General features: G+C 41.0%; 1 long non-coding RNA gene across 2 annotated transcripts in view; it reads right to left on the bottom strand.

Annotated features, from left to right (window-relative positions):
• Positions 1–4,777: 4,777 nt before the first annotated feature.
• Positions 4,778–16,904, bottom strand: part of LOC122447609 — a 131,181-nt gene continuing 119,054 nt past the window's right edge. Inside the window, exons 6-7 of one of the 2 annotated variants that reach the window (XR_006271304.1) lie at positions 14,570–14,744; positions 4,778–4,832 (exon numbers count right to left, since the gene is read on the bottom strand). This is a non-coding gene — a long non-coding RNA (uncharacterized LOC122447609). Of the gene's footprint in view, positions 4,833–14,152; positions 14,279–14,569; positions 14,745–16,904 lie in introns of those variants that run through there. The other variant, XR_006271305.1, reaches the window with a different exon arrangement.

Raw genomic sequence — 16,904 nt, forward strand, 5'->3', positions numbered from 1 at the left:
CTGTTGAACTGAGATGCACCAACAACAGTGGGGGGCTGACCTTTGTCAAATCCATTGGAACTTGTATATTCAAATGAGGGGCATCCTCTTTAGAGTTGTAGGATTTGGGGACTGGGTATATTTGAGGTATAGGTAGGTATTTTTAAAAGTCAACCTCTGACACCATGGCTATAAAATACACACAGTTCTATTGTATGATTTGTGGAATGAAACTCAATTCATTGTTAAATGCTAATCCTACCTTTTTTAATGTGAAATAAATATTGACATTTTTATCAGTATTGCCAGTTATGGAGTAAAAGGATTCCTCACCTTGATTGGCAGGTGCAGGGAGGGATCTTGGTTTCTCCACTTTGGGAAGGTTGGAGGGGAAGGAATGAAGTGCCCTATGGGATGGTCATGGTGGTGACTTTGGGGTCAAAAGTGGACACTCTGCTCTGGAGGTCAGGGACTGAGATGGTGAGCAGAAAGATCAGATGGCATGAGAAGTGAAAGTGTTATCTGCTCAGTCGTGTCCAACTCTTTGTGACCCCATAGACTGTAGCCCCCAGGCTCCTCTTGTCCATAGGATTCTCCAGGCAAGAATACTGAAGTGGGTTGCCATGCCCTTCTCCAGGGGATCTTCCCAACCCAGGGACTGAACCTGGGTCTCTTATGTCTCCTGCACTGGCAGGCAGGTTCTTTACCACTAGCAAGGACTTATTCTAGAAACAGAACCTTGGCTATTGATACCATCAGCTCCTGTTACTTTGAGAGTCTGAGGATGATCCACATTGATGCCCCAGAATTTATAATTAGGAGTCACCATTTTATTCATCACTTCACATGATCATTTTCATTTCCATCTGATTTGATTCTTTGCCTTAGCCTTGGCCAAGCCTTTTGGGAAGCCTTTGCCTTAACAGTTTATATTATTCATCTGTCTTCAGCAAGTTACATAAAGAGTATTGAAAAGTAATGAACTTCTGCCTTCTGAGAGAGGAAGGAGCTGGAAGATTTCCATTGTATTCCCTGAAAAAGGAGGTGAGGCACAACACCCTTATCTGTCTGACAAGTGCCGAGCTTGCAGTGATAGGTGATGTTAACAGAAAGGTCAGAGACCTCTGTCTCTGAAGAGACAGATCACACAAGCAATGGTGTTTCATGAAATTTCAGTTTCCCAGTCTCTAGATGCTATATGGTCAAATACTGCAAAAAGAAAAATGATAAAGGCATGCATAAGGTGTGTTTTGTTTTTTTTTTCTGTATCTAGGTTTGACACTAGTCATCTCTTCTGATTCACACAGAAACTCTGAGGCAACCGTGGGATGCATTTAATACACTGGGTGTTGAGCTTAATCTGACACACAGAATTAAGGGCAAGTCACTGTTCTCATCACTGTCATCATCACCAAAGTCTCAGGGAGTGCCTCTGACCCCAGGCCAGGCACATGGTGGAAGGGTCTCTTCAACTACCTCAAACCTCCCCAAAGGTTTCTCAGGGTACCCACCCTTCCACTGCACCCCACCAAGTTACTCTCGCTACTTAGCAAATGGCTCAGCATAGCACCACCCAGCAGAAATATAATGTGAACCACAAACATAGACAATTGTTTTTATTAAACTTCTTTTTTGGTGAAGCAGAATGTGGGATCTTGGTTCCCCGACCTGGGATTGAACTGGTGCCCCATGTATTAGAAGCAAGAAATCTTAACCACTGGACCACCAGAAAAGTCCCCAAACATACAAAATTTTAAATTTCTTTTATAAATGTTGAATCACCATGCTATACACCTAAAATGAATATAACGTTACAGGTCAGCTATACTTCAATTAAAAAAAAACACACACACATGAAAAATTATATGGGAAAATGACTATTTACACCAGATTCTAAGCCCATTCACATTACCTAAAAAAAAATAGTAAAAGAAATAAATTACTTTTAAACAACAAAAGCAAAAGAAGTGATATTAATTTTACTAATAGACTTTATTTAACCCAATATATTCAAATATTATAATGTCAACATATAATCAATATACAAGATTGAGACTTTGCATTTTTTCTTCTTTCACACAAAGCCTTCGAGATCCGGTGTGTAATTTGCACTTTGAGGACATCTCCAGTTGCAGGAGTCACATTTCAAGAATTCAGTAATCATACATGGCTCGTGGCTCCATATTGGACCACACAGATATAACCATTCCACTAGTCATTCTCATGGGAGACTAATACGTGGTTTTTAAGAGCTTAACCAGCTTGTTCATCCCCGAGGTTTCTCTTGCAAGGTCTTCTGTGACCCCCTGCCTTCCAATCAGCTCCCAGGGCTCTGAACCCCAGGACAGCTTCGCATCAGCTTTCTGGGCTCTACCTCTAGAGGGCAAGTTGTCCTGTGAGCCCTCTAGTGACTGCTGTCAGAATGCACAAGACCATGCAAAAACAACTCTTCTGGAAGTTTTTGAAAGGAAACCACTTAAGTAACATCACAGGAGCTCCACACACATCACATTTCCAAGCCACTCTTTTTGGCCATTGCTGGAGCAGGACCCAGCCCCATAGCCTTGCTCCTTGGAACCAGGCTGCTGTCTCCACGGAGACCCTGTCAGAGGGGTCTGCATATACAATTAATCGCCCCTGGGTACCACTGGCAGAGTTCTGTCTAGGAAGCTGCTAAGCTTTGTGCTCCTCTTCATCTGCCCTGCCCGGCCCCCCACCATGCCCTTCAGGGCGTTACCCTGCCCCAAACCTCTTTTACCCTTTTCTTTTGCCTAAGGGAACCCCAGGTCTAGGCTGTTATCCACCACTCTTCTCAGCAACTCATGGGATTCAGGGACGCTGCCCAACCTCAGGACCAAGAACAGACCTGGTTGGTCTTGGGACAACCCCTTCTCCCTTGCCATTGGTTGATGGAGATGCCAAGACTAAGCCAATCAATGCATGGCATTTCCTGCACCAAGAGAACGTGGATCAGTTAGACACTAGAATAGTGATGAGAGCTTCTCGGTAAGAAATTTCCTCCCTTTTGAGCCTGCGCCACTGGAATCAGTAGCTATTTTCTCCTCCTCTGGACATTGTGGGGCATGGATGTGAAGTCTGAAACTACAGTACCAATTTCTGCTGCCACAGAGGAAGCTGCACACAGATAAGGCAGCAGCCTGGGGAACTGCAGGGAGGTGGAGCCACTAGTGAAACTGACTCTGATGCCCCCTTTCTCAATTCCCAGTTACACATTTAATTGGAGAAGGAAATGGCAACCCACTCCAGCATTCTTGCCTGGAGAATCCCATGGACAGAGGAGCCTGGCGGGCTACAGTCCATGAGGTCGCAGAGAGTCGGACGTGACTGAAGCGACTAAGCACGCACGCACACACACATTTAATACATTTCCTATCCTTTAAGGAGTCTGTTTAGGATGCCTATGATTTGTAGTGGGAATCTCTCCACCTGAAATAGGCACCAACGCTGATGGGATTGTAGAAACTTCCCTGCATAATCTCAGCTGCTGAAAGCAGGTAAGCAAACAAAACTTCTTGGAATTACTTGTGAACACACATATACACACAGAAGCTAATATCCTATGCCCCTGAAGTTAGGATGGATGCACTGGATTTATGCCGAACTGGGCAACTTAAGGCAAATTAAAGAGTATCTGCTTATCTCTCCTAGAATGGGGACCCTGATTCAATCTGATATTTAATTAGAACCATTCCGAAAAAGTTAGACTCCTATTCACCCTATAAACTGAGGCTTCTATTAGAGATTATCAAGTCACTGTGTTGTACACCTGAAACTAATATAATACTGTAAGTCAACTATACTTCAATAAATATTCATGGTAAAGTTGTACTAAGTTGCTTCAGTTGTGTCTGACTCTTTGCAACCCTATGAAGCTGCCAGGCTCTTCTGTCCATGGGATTCTCCAGGCAAGAATTGGAGTGGGTTTCCATGCCATCCTTCAGGGGATCCTTCCAACCTAGGGATCAAACCCAGGTCTCCCACACTGCAGGTGGATTCTTTACCACCAGAGCCAGCAGGGAAGCCCATCTCATAACAACAATCCTATCTCAATAACTGTTAGCTGTTAATTTGCTGTTACTACCACTGTCTTAGTTTTGCTGCCCCTCCCACCCACCTTATAACCAAAGGGCTAATGAGGGACTTGGATGGAACACAGTGGATTTGTGACCACCCAGATCTGGATTCAAATACTGTCTCTGTTACGTTCAAGTGTGTAACCTTTGTTAAATCACTTACACACTCTGATTCTCAGTTTTCTCAACTAGGCAATGGCGTTAAGAACATCCAAGCTGAAGAGTTTGGGGGAAGATGAGTAATACTTGAGACAAAACACACAGTACCTAGTAAATGTTCAAAATGATCACCATCCTTATGACCTTCTAGGTGAGCACTTCTGATAAAATGATTCAGTAAGGGAGGGTGCCATATTATTGACTAACAGTTTCAGTCATCAACTGATTTTATTTATCTGTGGCAATGCTGACTACATCAACATGTCAACACAGAAGCATTCATTTTGAAGAATTTTCATTGTTATAAATGTGTGCTTTTTTATTTCTAGTTTGTATTCCAAATTGCGGCACTGGTATTGTTGTTGTTCAGTAGCTCAGTCGTGTCCAACTCTTTGCGACCCCATGGACTGCAGCACACCAGGCTTCCCTGTCCCTCACCACCTCCTGGAGTTTGCTCAAACTCACATCCGTGGAGTCGGTGATGCCATCTAACCATCTCATCCTCTGTCGTCCCCTTCTCCTCCTGCCTTCAATCTTTCCCAGCATCAGGGTCTTCTCCAATGAATCGGCTCTTTGCATCAGGTGGCCAAAGTATTGGAGCTTTGCATTAATAAAAAGAAAAAAAAAGACAAACCTCAAAACACAAGTAGATGTAAATATTTCTAACAGTCAGAATGCACAATGCCCAGTATAAATGGTTATAACAGGCTGAAGACAGGGTCCATCAACAACAGTTTGACTTGACTTACTGATGCGTCACATTTTCCCGCTCAGAGCTCTTGTTTGGTTATTTGGGGAATTAGGGACTAATCACCACCCCCACCAAACACACACACACATGCACACACACTGTACTGGGTATAATGAATCACCTCTCTGGTTGGTGGGCAAGTCTTAAACACCCACTGTCTTCACTGGCTACACATTCACTGCTTTTCTTACCCATCACCTTAAAAAGACAGGATGATCCATTGCACTCCCCCTCTTGGAACAAAAACTCAGGAGGCACTGCAGGAAAATGAGGTGAGCTTGCAGGCCCAGTAGGTTTAGAGAAGCTCGAACAATTTTATACTGTGGTTCAAAGTACTTTTTATTTTCAGAGATAGTTGAGTCTTTGAAAAGTTACAAATATATATTTAAACGATTGATAATTGCTGTTAAGAAAAGAGTTTTCCCCCAGGAGCTACAAATATGCTCATCAATAATCCAAAGTAAGCAAATGTGAAGACCCAAAGATGGAACCACACAAAGAGAAAAGACATCAGAGATGCATTAGATAGAGCAAATGATACCCTACATTTGGGAGGCTTGATAAGGTTTTCTTCAAAGATTTTTCTTGAAGAAAAAACATTAAAATAAAAAAAAAATCTTAAAATAAGAAAATATCTTCTTTTAAGAGTATGTCATCACATAAGACAAGAATAGTTGGGGCATGCTTTGCTTTCCTGGAACAAGTTGTAAATTGGCGGTAAGGAATAAGCTGACCCCATCGTATTTGGGGCTAGATAAACGTTCCAGTTTTATTTTCCAATGTTTGGGTTTTTATAAACCAAAACACGTTTTGCCCCAAGCTCTGGATTTTACCAAGTCATGTGTATTTGAAGGGAAATTGAATCCATATGTGTCTAATCTATTTACACTTAAGTCATTAAAATGTTGTTTTGTAAGATTATTTAGGTGACCAGGAAACCTTCTGAGCATCGTCAGAACTCTGCTTCTCACACCACAGCAGTCCTCCTTCTACAAAGAGGTCACATTTGCCCACAGGCCCTAGAACCTGACCTTATTATACACCCATAAACCAGATCCCTGAAACAATTCCAATTTAATGAGTTGATACCACATGACTTCCCAATTCCAAGAAAGGAAATAAGCTTGTATGTGTGCTACCAAAAAAACAAATGACTCCAAAGGCCCTTAGATAGCAACAACTGTGTCTTGCCCGATATTGGAATAAGATAACTGGAGACAAATGAGGAATAAAGATACACTCAACAGACACAAAATAGGAGGATAACTGAAGGCTTGAAATAGACACAAAATAATGCTTGGGATTATCGGAACTATTAAAGGACGGGAGGATAAAGAAGTCCTACCCAGCAAGCCACATAGTAAAGTCATGTACCTAAAGTGAAGGGCATGTACCCACATGTTCCTACAATGAGAGTTCTAAAAAATCCCAGTTGTAGGAGGAGAGAAACCTTGGCAGGTTATTCCATTACACTTTGCACAGATGATATTTTATGCAGGGCTGATGCGGGAGTAAATAACAGTCATTAATGTCAAGGTACACTGCAAAGACTTGCACAGCTTCCTGTTAGAACCTCTGTTGGACACACGTGATAGGAATCCATCACCTTGACCATGTCAAGGCAAAAGAAAGGGTCAGCTCATGTTTTGCATATTTCAGTGAAACTATCGCTTCAAGGAAGACTGAGTCCAGTTCCAACTCAACATAACACATTATAAAAATTAAAATCAACTATAATGTTTGCAGACTTCCAACAAAGAGAATTTTATTAAAGCTCTTGGTAAAATACACCAAGCTTAATGAGAACAATCACAAAGGGAGTTTTTGTCTTCTAATGGATGTGGCAACTGGTAAGATTGGCCAGGGTCTCTCTGAATGCATGCTAGAGTCAGATGAGACATATACACAGAGAGCTTGGCTCATGGGCAGACTCAGAAATAGTGGCTGGATTCTAGAGTGATGTCTAGTTTTCATGCCCTTTTCTAATTATCAGCAAGACATTCAGTGCTAAACATGTGTTTAGAGAGAGCAGTAGGTAAAGGGTTAACACACACATGTTCTTGATCACATTGTCATTTCCTCAGCACATCAGAAACCATATTTTAGCTCACTGCATCCTGGGACAAAAATGCTTGTGTGTGCTAGAGTTACGCCTTAACTCTCCTCAACACGGACAGCAGTCTACATGATGGATCATAACCACATGCCAGGCTTGGAGCAGCTACATTATATACAACTAGCTCTCAAAATAATCCTGTGTGGGAGAGAAAACTAACACATGTTAAATGTCTTTTCCATTGATGGCATGACATAAATGAATGAAATCATTTAATCCACCCCCAAAGCCTGGACTGATGTTTTGAAGCTTGCCTTTTTCACTTCACCAAGTGAAATAAATGTGTCAAATATTCTACAATTTTTTAATGGTTACATGGCATTGCACTGAATAAATGTACCATATCTTATTTAATATGGTTGAACATTTATGAAATTTCTCATGTTATGTTCTTTTGAAAAGTGGAAGTGAAGTCACTCAGTTTTGTCTGACTCTTTGCAACCCCATGGACTGTAGCCCACCAAGCTCTTCCAACCATGGGATTCTCCAGGCAAGAGTACTGGAGTGGGTTGCCATTTCCTTCTCCATGGGATCTTCCCCACCCAGGAATCGAACCCAGGTCTCCACATTGTAGGCAGACGCTTTACCATCTGAGACACCAGGGAAGTCCTTTTGGATAATGCAAAAAAGAATATCTATTTTAAATAATTTCTGGTTCACCTCTATAGTAATTTTATCAAACTTATGACTGGAAACAAATTTCTGGGTCCAAAAGTCAGCAAATTTTAAAGAATTTTGATTCATATATCAAATTTCTTTCCTAATATATGGGATCGATTCATGTGGCAGGGATCGATTCCCTGCCCAGAGTATACAAATTCTCTAATAAAATTATGATCTATTTTGGGCCTGGAATTATAACCCTCATTACTACACATTATTACTTATTATTACCTCATTACTACTCATTATTAAAGGGCTTCCCTGGTAGCTCAGCTGGTAAAGAACCCCCCTGCAATGCAGGAGACCCTGGTTTGATTCCTGGGCCAGGAAGCTCCCCTGGAGAAAGGATAGGCTACCCACTCCAATATCCTTGGGCTTCCGTAGTGGCTCAGATGGTAAAGAATCCACCTACATTGTGGGAGACCTGGGTTTGAAAGATCCCATGGAGGAGGACATGGAAACCCACTCAAGTATTCTTGCCTGGAGAATCCCCATGGACAGAGGAGCCTGGTGGGCTACAGTCCATGGGGTCCCAAAGAGTTGTACGTGACTGAGTGACTAAGCATGACAATGTACTCACTATTAAATGAATTTTTTTCCTCCTTTTAAAAATTATAATTGCCAGAGACTTCTCTAATTCATTATCTCTTTTTATTTAACTCATGATTCAGCTCTTAAGTGTATTGATTATATTTGTTATTCTTGTTTTCATTTATTTTTCACTTTTATCTCTAAAATTCCCTTTTTCTTTGAGCAAATTTTTTAAAATTTTCAAATAGGAGAACAAAGTGCCTATTTTTTTTTAATTTTCACTTTATAATGGAACTATGAGGTTGTGATTATGCCCTGATTATTGTTTTCCTCACATCTTATAGGTTGCACTATGTCATAGTTTCATACAGGCTATAATCATAGTTTGATTATCTCTTTGAGTCATAATGGGCTTCCCTTGTGGCTCAGCTGGTAAAGAATCTGCCTGCATACGGGAGACCTGGGTTCAATCCCTGGGTTGGGAAGATCCCCTGGAGAAGGGAAAAGCTACCCACTCCAGTATTCTGGCCTGGAGAATCCCATGGACTCTGTAGCCCATGGCGTTGCCGAGTCAGACATGACTGAGTGACTTTCCCTTTCCCTTTCCTTGAGTCAATAATGAATTAGAATAGTAATTTTAAGGTCCAAGCAGCCAGGATGGTTTGTTCGGTTTTGTTATTAATTTCTGGTGTCACTTTTCTGATAGTTTGAGAATTGGATTTATATACCCTATTTCAACTCCTAGAAATTTATTAAACTTTCAGGGCTGCAATTTTCAACCTTTTGTTACTTTTTAACCAATGCAACACTTAAAAAATTAAACCTTCATTGAAGCCCCAACATGTAAAAAAATGAAAAGCAGAACACTTTTAGTTGAACGGAGAACTGAGGGCCTAGAAACCTACCTGTAATTAGGGGCCCTTGGTTTTGACCAAGGTAACCCAAAGAATCTCTTGAAAACCTATGGCTTTGCATAACACAATGTGTCTTAGTATAATCAAGCGATGTATTTCATGGATCCTTGAAAAGAAGGCAAACTATCTTTTCATACAGATTTATATATTGTGAATCCAAGGTTATCGACAGTAATTCAAAAATTTCTATCCTTATTTTAAATGTCAGAATGCTTATATTAAATGTCAGAATGTTTTTCTATGTCCTCTATGCTTATTTTATTTTCTATCATTATTTTTAAATCTCTTCTCATTTTCTTAGAAACTTTGGGAGAACTTCTCAAGTTTATCTTCTATGTTATTCTTCAGATTTTCTGTTACTGATTCTGATTTTTTTCCTTTTTACCGTTTTTAATGAATATTTGACTTCCATCATTGCATTTTAGTTTGATCTATGCTAGACACTGTCATAACTAATAGTCCCAGTAATTCAATGAAATAGGTACTATTTTAATCCCCATTTTTGGATGAGGTAACCAAGACTCAACAAGGTCAAGTGACTTGCACAAGGTCACACAGCTAAAATGTGGAGCTGGGTTTAGAAGGATTTGGTGACTTTATGAGCTATACTTTCTTAGACACAGTTCAAAAGAACTTTACAGTAAGTCATCTTCATATTGCTCTATTATTTGCATTTCTTCGAGTTTATTCTCTAGTTGTTTTTATTGTTCATATTTCTCTGTTATTTGATCTCATTCCCTCTCTCTCTCACACACACACACATCACATACACACATCTAGCAGCATAACCAGAACCAGGTTCTGGACTGGTGCTTGGGTTCCTTCCATCGTAAGATTGGAGTGCATCACAGATCAAGCCCCAGAGCCTGTAGCAGTGGCTGGCCCAGGTCCTGGTTTTCCAGTTATATTTGCTCCCTCTGTGCAGTCTGTATGAGCAGATTTATGCATGTCAAGGTTATTGGCAGCAAAGGTAAGTTTTTCCACTTCCTTTTAGAGTTGAGGTGCCCCACGTTAAACCCCGGTTTCAGCAGTGGGCTGGCTTTGGGCTGCTGACACATATTCTATGGGAATCAATGCTCCATGTGCCTCTGTTGGTTCTAGTATGAGGGTTTAAGCAGTTCCCACCTGTTTTCTAATTTCTACTTCACCTCTGGTCCACAGGGATGTACAGTTTTTGGTGTGGCAACAACTGTGTGTTTTCCGTTTAAAAAAAATATATATATATATACTGTTTTCTCTTTCTTACTGGTATGGTAACAGTGTGTGTGAAACTTGAAATCATGATACCAAGTTTACCAAACACCCAGGAAATCATTTTGTGATATTTCAAAAGACTTTCTCTAAGTTTCTACTTTATTGCTCTATAGTATTTTCCTCACATGCTCCTTGTACTATTGCAGTTTTCCCAGTTGCTTGTCCTAGAGGTTAGTGTCCCCAGCAGACAAGGACCAGGACTTGCCCTTGACCTCATGCGTTGTTCATTTACAATTGGAAATGATTCACGACAGAGGGCGAGTTCAGGTGCACAATTTCTTGCCTAATTTTCAGTGACTGGCCCACTATCTCCCAGCATCATTGTTGTGGACCAAGGCATTCTCTTACACCCAATGCCTGGCTCCTTATCCTAAAAATGAATCCCAGCATGCCCTTCCAGTGTCTGGTCTCATCACTAACTCTTTATTTGTTGGGATTTAAACTCCCAGAATGCAACACACTTCTCCTAGGCCTTCTCCAGCCTTTTCTCTTCTCATCTCTCTCCAGATACACTTCCTGCTATGTATTTTCTAAGGGGTTAACATCTCCAAGTAAATCTCCAAAGAAAGAAAATTACTAATGGGGTCAGGTGCATCAGTCTAGTAAACTCAAAAGAGCTATCCATGCAATTGGAGGATAGTTTGGGCTTTTATATGGACCTTGGATTACTGAGCTGGGCCCCACAGTTTGGGGCTTTTATATGGATCCCTGATTGGGCTTCATAGCAAATAGATGGGGAAACAATGTAAACAGTGACAGACTTTATTTTGGGGGCGCTCCAAAATCACAGCAGATGGTGACTGCAGCCATGAAATTAAAAGATGCTTGCTCCTTGGATAAAAAGTTATGACCAACCTAGACAGTATATTAAAAAGCAGAGACATTACTTTGCCAACAAAGGTCCATCTGGTCAAAGCTTTGGTTTTTCCAGTAGTCATGTATGGATGTGAGAGTTGGACTATAAAGAAAGTTGAGTGCCAAAGAATTGATGCTTTTGAACTGTGGTATTGGAGAAGACTCTTGAGAGTCCCTTGGACTGCAAGGAGATCCAACCAGTTCATCCTAAAGGAAATCAATCTTGAATAGTCATTGGAAGGACTGATGCTGAAGCTGAAACTCCAATACTTTGGCCACCTGATGTAAAGAACTGACTCATTTGAAACTGACTCCCTGATGCTGGGAAAGATTGAAGGCAGGAGGAGAAGGGGACGACAGAGGATGAGATGGTTGGATGGCATCACTGACTCAATGGACATGAGTTTGAGTAAGTTCCAGGAGTTGTTGATGGACAGGGAAGCCTGGAGTACTGCAGTCCATGGGGTCATAAAGAGTCGGACACAACTGAGCAACTGAACTGAACTTGGGCTTTTATATGCACCTTGGATCTCTGAGCCAGGCCCCATAGTTCTCCCTCCCTCATCTGAAGCAGTCAGTTGAGTTCCATTTCAGCTGGCAATGCATAACTAGGGCATTGATTTTGATGTCTAGGTCCACCCCAGAGACCTCATTATTGGGAAACTTTTTTCCAAGATTCTGGCAATAGGTTGGCTGTGAGTTTGGGTTTTGCACAAATGTTCATTCTTTTTGCTGTCTTTATGGTTATTTGAGTAGGAAGTTAGGAGAGGTCCTGTCAGGCTCTCTAAGCCAACTGACTTTCAACCAGAAATCTGCTGCTGATTTTATTTTTAAATACAATTTTGTCTATGACTATTACCAATTTGGAAGATTTTATTTCACCATGTTGGCTAGAAAATTTCGGTTATTTCCCTCACAGAAGACGTTTTAAAAATCCTGATCAGACTACTGCGAGGCCACCTGTTGAAACTCCCTGTTTGCTTGGCAGTCTCAGACTCTGCTCAGCCCATTTTTGGAAGGCAGTCTGGGCCAACTTAAACCAGAAGACTCAGAAACATCTTTAAATTCAGAAGTCTCAGCTCAAATCCCTTGCTCAGAATAGTCATTAGCACATGTCTCTTTTGCATGAATTTAGAAAAAGTAATCCCTTCCTGATTATTTATTAGAATAAATTCATTATTATTTATTAGACTAAATCCCCTTATTTCTATCTATTAAACAATTGCTATGTTATACTTATTTTTACAGAACAAGACACTTTACTGTGATTTGCCAGACATTTGTCAAAACATATGACAGGAATAGTTTCCCTTAGAGTTGTGCAGTATACAAACTGTGCAACTGTACATGACAACCCTACTCTTGTGCTTTTGCTCCTGAGAAAACTACTTTTAGAGATCACAAGAGGACTTGTGGTTATATATAATAGGTTGAATAACTGCTCACTCTCCTGAAACCCTCAATAAAATCAAAGTAAAAGAAAAAAATTAAGGCATGCATCAACAAGGTCAAAGAGCAAGAGAGAAAGAAATGGCAAGAGAATTGTGAAAGCTAGAAAGCAAAAGGATGAAAGATAAGTGACACTGCAGGAATTAAATGAATACTAAACTCACCAGTGGTAAAAGCTGAACATGATTTGCACTGTGGAACCCCTCTAATAATTAGAAATTGGCAGCACTAGGTAATTATACATTGGGAATGACAGCAGAGCTGAAAACAAGAGTGGTTATTTGAAAGTCTATATGAGAAACACTGAGACTGTCAAATTGCCCGCACTGTTCTCACTTAGCAGAGCTTGGCCTCGGTATTTTCACACCATGGTGGAAGCTCAGAGATTTGTTCTCAGGACAGGATGAATGATCTCTGGGATAAGGGAGAACAGACAGTAGGAGATGGGGATGCCTATTGAAAATAGATGGTCAAGTCAAAGTCCACTTGGCCATCGAATATTAGGACCATAAATTCTGTATAAGCACTCAGTTTACAGGATACTGGCAGACAGGCTCATACCCTACACAGGAAAAAAATCTTCTTCACTTGAAATCTGACCATGCCAAGAGAAAATGTGCAAAGAGCCTGACATCAGGGTTTCTGAGATCACCTTCCTGTGTGTCCCAAAGGTGGGATGGCACACAAGGCTGCATTTCATCCCTTGGAGGCCTCTTTCTTAAATATTAGCAGACAGTAGAAGTGGTGGTGGTGGTGGTTTAGTTGCTAAGTCATCTCTGACTCTTTGAGACCCCATGTTGGGGAAGTTGGGGAAGGAGAAAAGGTACCCACCATTGGAAAGAGCCTGCATTCAAAGACTCAGAAAAGAAGGTGGCATGTCCACCTGTGTCTGTTTGAGTCCATCCTGGCTTTCTGCTTCCTTTCTCCCATCGCTGCCACCCACACCCATCCCACTGGTTCTCCTGATTCCCTTCCTATTTAGGGCTGGCTGTCTTGATGCTACCTACCCCTCATCTGACAGTAGGCCCTATAACTATTCTCAAAAGAGTGTGGGCAAATCGCATTTCTCCTAGTTTCAATACAGTCAAAGTTAATTTTTCGAGAGTCTATACTGAGAAAACACATTGTGTGCTGTGTGTGCTTATTCAGTTGTGCCCAACTCTTTGCGACCCCTTGGACGGTAGCCCACCAGGCTCCTTTGTCCACAGAATTCTCCAGACAAAAATACTGGAATAGGCAACCAGTCCCTTCTCCAGGGGATCATCTCGAACCAGGGATCAAACCCGGGTCTCCTGCTTGCCGGCAGATTCTTTACTGACTGAGCCACCCGGGAAGGCCAAAACAAACTTACAAAAATATGGAGATGTTTTCTTTCCAAGCCCCGCATGCCATCCTCCACCATCTGGCCACAGATGGACATGGTTTGATTGACACTCATTAGGAAGCACCAGCCTTCCTTCTCTTCTGCAGCTTTGAGCTCCATCTCACCATCTTTGCCTAAACCTCACATTTCCTGAGATGAGAAGAATGAATGTTACGGGATTATGCAGTAGCAAGGGAGTTGGTGGAAGCAGACTAAAGATGAAAATGAGAAGGAAGATATAGGAAGGAATTATTATTTAAAGAGTCCAGAATTGTCCAAGGAAAAATATGAAAATAAATGATCACTTTCAAATGTCTGAATTATTTAGTCTTAAACTACAAGAAGAGCACTTTTCTATCAAGAAGAGCACGTTTCTATCTACTTCTTCCTTGAATTCCAGAAGACTGGCTTATGTGAAAAAGCAGACATTTAACAGATTACCTCTTATTGACAAAAGACGTGGTCATGAGCAGACAGGCACTTTTTCACAGCACTTTCTCAAGCAGAAAACACAACTCCTCCAATGTTATCTCTCTGATCCCTTCTGATGCGTCCAGGATTATTCTGCCCCAATAGAACCTGCTGATTCTCATCCCAGCAGACATGACTGAGGTCACTGCAACAAAGAAAAAAATTAGTAATTCTCAACCATGACTGAGCCAACACTATCCATTCTGCAGATTCTTCATAAGGGTGCAAGGCCGACCTGACAGGATAGACTTTCAAAGATATGTTCATGACAAGATGGAATGTGCTCGACTCAATAAGACGCAATACGCCTTTATGATGTCTTGTTGAATGTGAACTTCCAGTGGGATTCCACAGGCAGTTTCACCTTTCCAGTCAGGATTCTTTGTACTACTTACACCTCTTCTTCACATCAGCATGGGGAATTTTTACATGGGTCATATTTACCTAAAAATGATCAGATATAAGTAGACATAAAGACTGGACCAACTCTCCCATCTGGTCCCCTTGTCAATATACAGTATATTGTATATATTGTATACACTATACTATATTGTAATACAATATATACAATATATAATATACAGTATATCAGCATTGGCTAAAAAGGGCCCCAAAATGCAAAATCAAGCAGGTAGGCAATAATACATTCGGGTCCTAGACTTAAAAAAAAAATAATTCTTAAAAGCAATGGACATCTGTCTCAGAAAAACAGCAGAGAGGAAGCTAAGCTTAACACTTCCAAGGTTCTGGACCCTAGAAGCCATATTTGGCCCTTGACCATTGAATAAGAATTCTCTATTTCTTATTGCCTATAAGGAATTGGTGACTCTGGCTCATGCGAAGGCAATTTTCAAACTCCTGTTTGACTTGAACCAGTTTCTAATGGCACAAACTCTCTGCTCTTTAGTATGTTCCGGCCAAGGAGGACAATGCGGCATTTGGCTTGAGGTCTGGCCCATTTGCTGGGGAAAACATTCACGCTTCAAACAGTTGTTTTCAAAGATGATAAAACCAGGACAATAGGCAGAAAAATCTATTTGTTTGTTTTTTTTTAAGGAGGATGTCCTTTAAATAGAAGAGTATGGCTGTCACCTGATTTACAATTTATCGCTGTTTGTGACAACAAACAGGATGTCAGGTTCTGTCCCTCTGGAAGGGCACATAAATCAAGGGAAGTGTCATTGCGACTAAAGAGCAACCAAGAGAGACCAGCTTCCATCACCATTTATCGAATAGGACAAGATGGTCTTTACCCTTGAGGTTTAAAGTAGGCAGGATAATGCTCCGAAGGGTGGAGAGGATTCACATTCTTTATCCAATGACCAAACATCAGACTGACAATTTGCTGCATCTCTGACAACTTGCAAACCTTCACCCTTTCACTCAATCTCTTCTCACTTCTCTATACCTCTGTTGGCTGGCTCTTTCTGCAGTATAATTGGACTGAAGCCATTTCCGACTCAGTGGACATGAATTTGAGCAGACTCCAGGAGATGCTGAAGGACAGGTAAGTCTGGTGTGCTGCGGTCCATGGCAATGCAAAGAATCAGACACGACTTAGCAGCTGAACAACAGTTCCTATACTTTGAGTTTGAATCATTTGGTTCCTCTTAAGGAATTCCTTGATTCATATTCTCTTCTTTCTCATATTAGTTGGGATTCTTGTAGCTCCATTCTCTCATATGGACTCTCTGGAGTCCACTTTTACGATCACTTAAAAGTGCTAAAGTGTAGTCTCAGAGACAAGATGACAGACACAAATGGCTGATGTTTATGAAGAAATCCTGGATGCCACAGCATCACTGCTCTTGCCCCGATTTGCAAAAGCACACTAAAGAGGCAAAAAGCTTTTTGTGCATCAAGGACATCATCTGATAATAACTTTTTAGAAATGATCAAATGAGTAATTAGCATTTAATGTTTTGGGCTCCACACCCCAAGGGAATAGTCCCAGAAAAGGGCAAGCACTATAAGGTTTATACTTGCTGATAAAGCCAATCTTATGTCTCTTAGAAGAAAATTATTTTTTTAAAAAGTCATGTTAGATCAATTAAACCTTAGTTGTTATCTAGCCAGAGGCAATACATTTGAAATTTAAAGTCTGTCTCCTAATCACTAAGCAGCCAGTCATTTGTTTTGTGACCTTAGGCAATCACTGAACCTCTCAGTGGTTCATATTTCCTCATCTGCAAAATGTGCACATTAGTGTCAGCAATCATGAAAATTATCACGAAACACTTGCAATACCGAGGTAAAATAATGGCCTTCTTCTATAAGATGTGGCTTCCCGTCTGAACTTTGGCAT

The sequence above is a fragment of the Cervus canadensis genome, chromosome 9 (assembly GCF_019320065.1).
Source record: "Cervus canadensis isolate Bull #8, Minnesota chromosome 9, ASM1932006v1, whole genome shotgun sequence".
Classification (NCBI taxonomy): domain Eukaryota; kingdom Metazoa; phylum Chordata; class Mammalia; order Artiodactyla; family Cervidae; genus Cervus; species Cervus canadensis.